A 9,400-nucleotide genomic window follows, 5' to 3' on the forward strand; every position below is an offset into this window, starting at 1 on the left:
CTGCAGCACAGCTGAGACCTCGGTGATGTGGACGATTGAACTTGCATCCTCACTTCTATGACATTGTCCATTTGTATTGTAGATTGCGCATTGAGGCTGGACTTCCTGCCCTCCCTCTGCTGATTTTCTTTTGGCAAAATTACGGTCGTGAGCAAGAGGAAAATGTGCTTTGCTGTGTCCTCACTCATTTTAAGCCTCTCCACCTTTCTGGTGGAAGTGGTGCGTGGCATTTACTATGTCCATCAATATAAAGGCAGAAATACTGAAATGACAGTAATGTGTCATTAAATGCAATTTCTGCCATTTGCAGCACAGCAATGCTGGGCACCAGGAGGGCCTTATGTCTCTGGTATCCAGCATTGCTATGGGTGCTGGAGGGACCATTTAAAGTTAAAATGGCCCAAAAGCTAATGCATTTTTCATGATAACATTTAAAGATTTCCTCAGCCACTACAGTGGTCGCTGGCAGCACAATGCTGTAGGAGATCGGCTCTTAACTCTGGACTTCCCTCCCTAAACCTCTCCACATCTCCAGCTCTCTCCTGCTTTAAGACGCTCCTTAAAACCTACCTCTTTGACCAAGCTTTTGGCCACCTGTCCTGATGTCACCTTCTTTGGCTAGGTGTCGATTTTTGTCTGATTACGCTCCTGTGAAGCGCTTTGGGACATTTTAGAAAGAAAGAAAGACTTGGATTTATATAGCGCCTTTCATGAGCACCGGACGTCTCAAAGCGCTTTACAGCCAATGAAGTACTTTTGGCGTGTAGCTATTGTTGTAAACTGCGTTAAAGGTGTTGTGTAAATGTAAGTTGTTATTGAGACCTCTGAGGACTGCTGCAGCACTTCTCCATGCCCCCTCCAGTGGACTCTCCATTGAAAGTGGGGAGCCTGCCATAATTATAAAAGTGACCCCAAGGCCAGAAAATTGGCCCGGGTCAAGAGTGCACCCTTGTGGTGGGTGGAAGATGTGACCCAAATCCCCAAATGGAGTATCTGGGTCTTTATGTTTAATAGCATATTTAGCAAGTAAAAACTGCCTGATTAGAAGCTTGCTAAGCTTTGGAATTTTTCCCATAACTGTTATATCCTCCATTTAAGGCTACGGGAAAAAATATTGAAATATAAAGATAAAAGATTGATTCTACACGACAAGATCAATGTACGTCCAGCATATTTTAAACTTTGCAGTGTAACAGAACAAAGACAGGAATTAGAAGAAGAATTGACGAAGTAAACTATTTCACATCGCCATTAATAACACATAATCTACAATTTTTACTTTCATGAACCTGAAGAGTGTAATCATGAGACTAATATATTAATGAGGTATAATAATGAGATCTGATTTACCTATGCAAATTGGGTTAATTGCAAAATCGTCTTGCTGCCTGTTACTCAAAACCTACAATTCCTATCTTTAGAATGCACCAAGGCTTAGGCAATGTTCAGGGAATGGTGTCCTGCAATATATTAGATTTCAGTCTTCTTACATAAGCTTTGATAATTAAATATATTATTTACAGATTGTGTCAAAGTATGTAAAATCCCTGTTGCTCACTGACATCATCCTTTTTTTTGTCCTCTTTCTACATCAGAAACAACAGCAGCGTAAATTGCTTAAAATAGCTTATTTGAGACCAACAACATTTTTCTATTCTGGCTGTTAGTGGGGCATCTCCGCAGTTGTTTTCATGATTTGACATCTTCATGTTTATTACATTACAGCACTAATGATTATTCAGGCTCCGAGGCATTGTGTGTGTGTGTGTGTGTGTGTGTGTGTGTGTGTGTGTGTGTGAATAAATATACAAACATTTATATTTCATTATTTTCCATGGTCTGGTGGCAACTACCATATTGCAGGTGGAACAGCTATCGGGTATCACAGACCAGCTGCAATGGGCTGTCTTCTTCTTCGTAGGCAATCCCTCAGAGTCGAGGATGACTTGCTTCCACACTAATATGAGTTTTCAATTGACTGATGAGTCCAATGCAGGACCTACAGTCTCTGTGACAGGTGGGGCACACGGTGGTTGAAGGAACGGGTGGGTGGGGTGCTTGGGTTGCCGTGCGCTCCTTCCGCTGTTTGCGCTTGGCTTCCGCGTGCTCCCGGCAAAGAGACTCGAGGTGTTCGGCGCCTTCCCGAATGCTCCTCCTCCACTTTGAGCGGTCTTGGGCCAGGGATTCCCAGGTGTCGGTGGGGATGTTGCACTTTTTCAAGGAGGCTTTGACGGTATCCTTGAAGGTGGGTAAAGGCAGTCCGAGAATTTGCCTCCAACTTTTCCTAGCTCCTTCAACTCAACACTGGAGAATCTACGCAGGACAGCCCAATAAACTTCACAATGACTCGGTGTGCAAAATTCAACTAATTTACGATGTTAGAGCTTGAGCTTCCGCTGACTATGGGTTCAATTCAATGACAAAACACCAGTAGAAGTGGGGAACAAGATAACCATTATCTTCAAGTCTTCCTCCATTTCCTTTTCCTTTAACTTTTTCATTTAATGAAGAGACCTGAGTTTACAAAAGCTTGTATCTACCTGAGATCTTATCACAGTAACTTTATCTGATAGCTGCAGTTTGTCCAAAAGTAATTATCCAATAGCCTTCAAAGAAACCACTTAATTGGTAAACTGGTGTTCATCCTGTTGAGTTATAAAAATATAATCTTGTCTCCTGATTTTTGCATACAATTGCATCAAATGGTAATTCTCATTTGAACAGTTGCTTGTCAGTTGTTTGGATCCATTTCCTTTTCAATTGCAGTATCTTCAATCAGAGCTCCTAAACCACAATAGAACTGTTTAAATAGAATCAGCTACATTAAAAAACATGTCTGGTGTTTGACTAATCAGGATTGACACTTTGGAACTGTGGTTTTCAAAGCTTCCTGTGTGTGGAGCACATCCTGTAACTATTGACACATTGCTGGACACCCATATCCTAACTTCCAAAAGATTGTATAATTAACATTTTTTTTTAAACTGCAAATGCTGGAAATCTGAAATAAGAACAGAAAACGCTGGAAATACAACATCTATGAAGAAAAAGATGTTAAGATTTCAGGTGTAGAATTTTTCCTCAGAACTGAAATCCTGAACACCCAAAATGTTTACCTGTCTTTTCTCATTACAGATGCTGGCATTCCAGAAGAAAGTGTCAGTGCCTTAATTGCGGAAAACATTTTATTACTGTGTTTATGCTAATATATTGTAATATATATGTTGAGCACAAAAATCTAGGCTGACACTCCAGTGCAGTGCTGAGGGAGCGCAGCACTGTCGGAGGTGCCGTCTTTCGGATGAGACGTTAAACCGAGGCCCCATCTGCTCTGTCAATTGGTCGTAAAAGATCTCCAGGACATAGTCGACCTATTTACTGAGGCATACGAAAGCATGGGCCTTACGCTAAACATCAGTAAGACAAAGGTCCTCCACCAGCCTGTCCTCGCCGCACAGCACTGCCCCCCAGTCATCAAGATCCACTGCGTGGCTCTGGACAACGTGGACCACTTCCCTTACCTCGGGAGCCTCGTATCAACAAGAACAGGCATTGATGACGAGATCCAACGCCGCCTCCAGTGCACCAGTGCAGCCTTCGGCCATCTGAGGAAAAGAGTGTTTGAAGACCAGGCCCTCAAAACTGTCACCAAGCTCATGGTCTATAGGGCTGTAGTAATACCCGCCCTCCTGTATGGCTCAGAAACATGGACCATATACAGTGGACACCTCAAGTCGCTGGAGAAATACCACTAATGATGTCTCCGCAAGATCCTACAAATACCCTGGGAGGACATTCGCACCAACATTAATGTCCTTGACCAGGCCAACATCCCCAGCATTGAAGCACTGACCACACTTGATCAGCTCTACTGGGCAGGCCACATAGTTCACATGCCAGACATGAGACTCCCAAAGCAAGCGCTCTACTCGGAACTCATTCATGGCAAACGAGCCAAAGGTGGGCAGCGGAAATGTTACAAGGACACCCTCAAAGCCTCCCTGATAAAGTGCAACATCCCCACTGACACCTGGGAATCCATGGCCAAAGACCGCCCTAAGTGGAGGAAGTACATCGGGACGGCGCTGAGCTCCTCGAGTCTCGTCACCAAGAGCATGCAGGAATCAAGCGCAGGCAGCAGAAAGTGCGTGCGGCAAACCAGCCCCACCCACCCCTTCCCTCAATGACTATCTGTCCCATCTATGACAAAGACTGTGGTTCTCAGGTGACTGTACAGCCACCTAAGAACTCATATTAAGAGTGGAAGCAAGTCTTCCTCGATTCCGAGGGGCTGCCTATGATGATGATGAAGCGATCCCATGGCACTATTTCGAAGAAGAGCAGAGGAGTTATCCCCGGTGTCCTGGCCAATATTTATCCCTCAATCAACATAACAAAAAACAAAATTATCTGGTTATTATCACATTGCTGTTTGTGGGAGTTTTCTTGTGCGCAAATTGGCTGCCGCGTTTCCCACATTACAGTAGTGACTACACTTCAAAAGTACTTAATTGGCTGTAAAGCGCTTTGATACATCCGGTGGTTGTGAAAGGCGCTATATAAATCCAAGTCTTTCTTTTATATGACTCATTATAGCATTTGGGGAAGGAAATAATCAATACTGACAAAGTTTGAAACCCTAGAGAAATTGTAACATAAAATTACATTCCATTAAAGGAAAACAGGAGGCAGTCCTATTTGTTACAAACCTCAATGTTTAATTGTGTACAAAAAGATTCCACGTGTTTCATTAAAACGGGTCTGATTGTATGTTGTTTTGCTCTGTTGCATTATTGAAGGTAAAACAGCTTGCTCGGTACAAATTCAATTTCTAAAGAAAGCATGCTGAAACACTTGGAACTTGTGATGTGCTCATTTCTGCAGTGATGTGAATATGAGCCCCTTCTCTCAGTCAGCACCTTCAGAGGCTAAAAAATAATTTTAATGAGTTATCGAGTGAATAATTTCCAGTTTTCTCTCCTCATTTCCTGTAGCTGCTGACTCAGGCTATGTATGGTTTACCACTATTGGCAGTTGTCCAGTACTTTGTCCAAGTTAAGTTACCATTCTTTATATGTGACAGCCTCGCCAGTGAATGTTGAGCAACTATTTGATTTGGGGGGGGGGGAAATTTTGCAGCCCTGCGCGTTTTCCAGCACCACTGGTGAAGTAGGTAGGAATATACACGATCAGCAAATTTGTACATTGTTCCCTTTTGCAGGTAGCAAATCAGCTTGTGCTGCAACAACTGATTTGCTTCCACAAGGGATTGTTGGCAGAAGGTTAGAGAGAGAGGAGGGAAAGTCATTTGCTTCTCCTTTCAAAATGAGCAGTCTAGTGGTCTCACGTTTGGCTATCCCATGGCTGTTCTGTTAGTGCTCCATGCTCTCCCCTATTACTTATGGCTGCTGCAAGGGCCCCCTCCTCTCCAGCAGCTGCTCACTGCCTTCCTCACTCTCCCCACGGCTTTATCTCACATGTCTTTTTGCCAATCTACCATAGCTTCTGGCCAAGGTAGCTGCTCTTCCTGTTCTCTCGTGACTTCTCACAATCGTACTTGCTCCTTGCCTCCCAAACGCGAGATCAGAGTGTAGCGGAGTCGGGAATGTAGCACAGCCAGAGCATAGTATAGCTCCCTGTACTCTGCCCCAACCTCAAAAGGGCATTGCCCATTGCATCAATGTGACTTATTTCCCACTCTCCACACTTGCTATTCTGTGGTCTCTGAGTGAGCTTGCCAGTTAGTGGTGAATTCGGAACAGTTTTGTGTTGTAGGCTGAACTGAATTGAGACTAGCCAAATGAATTTCAAAATTCTTATAGGTAGTAGCCATCAAACTGGGCTAGTTTTGAACTTAGGTCATTGAGGTGAAAAGCCTGTGTCCAACCATTGTATCACCTAGTTCCCCTCCCCCATTTTTTATTGTTCAATAAAATTTGCAATGAACTCATTCTTGGCCCATTGTCAAGAGTATACTTTTCTTTATAATCCTGAATATTAACTTGAGGTACTTTAAGTACTGTACCGCCAATAGAGTACCTGATTCTATTTATGGCTTCTTTTGATTAAAAATCTATCAAATGTTTGGTAAAAACTTAATGAGAATACACAATTTTAATGTAAAATTCAAAATTTTACAGGGAATAACATTTCCTTAGACCACCCTAAGAATTTGCATGGTAGTGCTCGCAGGAGCAAGCCAGTATTTGGAAAGAGTGCATACAATTTTAAATCTGTTGCCTATGTCACTCCCCAGCAGGAATTCACTTCCAGGGTTAGTGGTTAAGGCATTATGTCAACATTGAAGATTAGATTGGATAGGTGGATGAAGGAAAAGGAAATGATGGCATATGGAAACTGGGTGGGTAAATATGATTAGGACTTTAAAAAAATTATTTGTTCCTGGGATGTGGGCATCGCTGGCAAGGACAGCACTTATTGGCCATCCCTAATTGCCCTTGAGAAGGTAGTGGTGAGCCGCCTTCTTGAACCATTGCAGTTCTTGTGGTAAAGGTACTCCCACAGTACTGATATGGAAAGAGATCCAGGATTTTGACCCAGCAACAATGAAGGAACGACAATATATTTCGGTCAGGATTGTGTGTGACCTGGAGGGAAACTTGCAGTTGTTCCCATGCAGCTGCTGCCCTTGTCCTTTTAGGTGGTAAAGGGTTGTAGGTTTGGGAGGTGCTGCCGAAGAAGCCTTGACGACTTGCTGCAGTGCATCTTGTAGATGGTACGCACTGCAGCCATGGTGTGCTGGTGATGGAGGGAGTGACAGTTTTAGATGGTGAATGGGGTGCCAATCCCGTGGGCTGCTTTGAGCTGGATGGTGTCAAGCTTCTTGAGTGTTGTTGGAGCTGCACTCACCCACGCAAGTAGAGAGTATTCCATCACACTCCTGACTTGTGCCCTTGTAGATGGTGGAAAGGCTTTGGGGAGTCAAGAGGTGAGACACTCGTCGCAGAATACTCAGCCTCTGATCTGCTCTTGTTGCCCTGGTATTTATTTGGCTTGTCTAGTTAAGTTTCTGATCAATGGTGATCCCCAGGATGTTGATAGTGGGGAACTCGGTGCTGGTAATGCCGTTGAATGTCAAAGGGCGGTGGTTAGATGCTCTCTTGTTGGAGATAGTCATTGTTTGGAGATTGTGTGGCGCGTATGTTACTTTGACTATTTCTTGCTTGCAAGGAGCGTAAACAATGGCATGGACTGGTTGGGCCTAATGGCTTGTTTCCCCATTGTAACGTCCATGTATTCCTATGCCTAGGAGTGATTGGAATAGTGATAAAGAATAGGAACCCTAGCTGATTAATTCCCTCCCAAACCAGCAACTTTGAGGCTGATTATCGTGTCCCCACTGCTAGCCGGGTTGAGATCAGCTACGTGAGCAAGATTATCTTGTTCTTAAAACTATGTTTTAAAATATTTCCTTTCTGGCTTGCCCTTGCACCAAACTCCATCTCCTTGAACGAGAAAAAAGAGACTTGGATTTATATAGCATCTTCTCAAAGCGCTTTACAGCTAATGGAGTACTTTTGGAGTGTAGTCACTGCTGTAATGTTGAAAAAGCGGCAGCCAATTTGTGCACAGCAAGCCCCCACAAACAACAATAATGACCAGATAATCTTTTTTTTATTATATTGATTGAGGGATAAATATTGGCCAGGACAAAATAGTGCCATGGGATCTTTTACATCCACTTGAGAGAGCAGATGGGACCTCGGTTTAACATCTTATCTGAAAGACGGCACCTTCGACAGTGTAGCACTCCCTCAGCACTGGAGTGTCAGCCTAGATTTTTTGCATTCATGTCCCTGGAGTGGAACTTGAGCCCATAACCTTTTGACTCAACATGTGCTACCCACTGAGCCACAGCTGACACTAGCCATAATAGTGGGCAAGTAAGCTGCTGCCAGTTTGTTTGACAGCAGATGTGTGGGCATGCACCGAAGAGGCACGGTTGGTAGTATTCACTCTCTCATTGAGAAGCAGCAAGCACTGTCTTATGGCCACTGTCTGAACACGTAAGGAATCCTGTGTGCAATCCTGGGACCTACACACTGGCACCATACAATAGAGTACAAATGTAGCAATGATAACTTGCATTTATAAAGCATCTTTACTGTGGAAAAACATCCCAAGGTGTGAGCAAGGAATAATGACTCCACAAATTAGGAATCATGATATGTGAATTGTGGCTGTTTTATCGGTGCAGTGAAATTTCTGAATTTTAATCAATATTTAAAGTAGAAATCCAATACAGAAAATGTCAAATACTAGCGCAACACTGTATATACACATTCCAACAAATGCATTATTGATATACATTTGTCTAAAAGCGCTAAAAATGCTTTGAGACGTCCAGTGGTTGTAAAAGGCGTTATATAAATCCAAGTCTTTCTTTTTACAACAACAACTTGTATGATGAAGAGAAACTTCTTCACTCAGAGAGTTGTTAACCTGTGGAATTCCCTGCCGCAGAGAGTTGTTGATGCCAGTTCACTGGATATATTCAAGAGGGAGTTAGATACGGCTCTTACGGTGAAGGGGATCAAGGGGTATGGAGAGAAAGCAGGAAAGGGATACTGAAGAAATGATCAGCCATGATCTTATTGAATGGCGGTGCAGGCTCGAAGGGCCGAATGGCCTACTCCTGCACCTATTTTTCTATGTTTCTATGAGCTTTTGGACATTTTCTGTGAAAGAACAGACCAAAAACACTAGGACTCACTTCAAACCACTGATCTGGCATTTTTAGTTTTGTGTTAAATTTCCACACCACTTGTCCAAAGCTTTTACAGGCCACTTACCATCATTTCAGTTCTTCATATAACCCTTTTAACTTCTGCCCACATATTTTGCCTCATGAAGTAAAAATACCATAGTAGACATTTAATAAACTCAATCCTATTATAGCCGGATGGTCTTAAAACTGAACATTTCAGTCACATAAAATTTCAATGCTGATCTAAATCATAGCAGACCGTTTAAAATTGTGAAATGTTTCCAGCGGCATTCGTTTGCTTTGCTACAGTTGGGTAGTGAACATGCAGTGTTTTATTCAGTTTCTATCTGTACAGTTTCTGCCCTGTCATTACAGCAGTAACGGTCTTTCCACATTTATGATGGTGGGGGATGGGGGGTGAGGCATGGGATGGGGAGGGGTTGTGGGGGGGGGGGGTGGTTTAGGAAGGGAGCTCCAGAGTGTGGGGGCAAGATAGTTGATGGCGCTGGAGGGAGGGAGGAAGGAAAGGATATGCAGTAAACCACAGCAGAGGCTGCGGACAGTGACACACGCCTGGAGGATGCGGAGGTCGGGAAGAAGTGACGCTGCCGATGCATTTGAAAATGAAGATGAATATTTTAAATATACAGAAGCAGTTACAGAAGGAGCAGT

The sequence above is a fragment of the Pristiophorus japonicus genome, chromosome 12 (genome assembly GCF_044704955.1).
Source record: "Pristiophorus japonicus isolate sPriJap1 chromosome 12, sPriJap1.hap1, whole genome shotgun sequence".
In the NCBI taxonomy this organism is placed as follows: Eukaryota; Metazoa; Chordata; class Chondrichthyes; family Pristiophoridae; genus Pristiophorus; species Pristiophorus japonicus.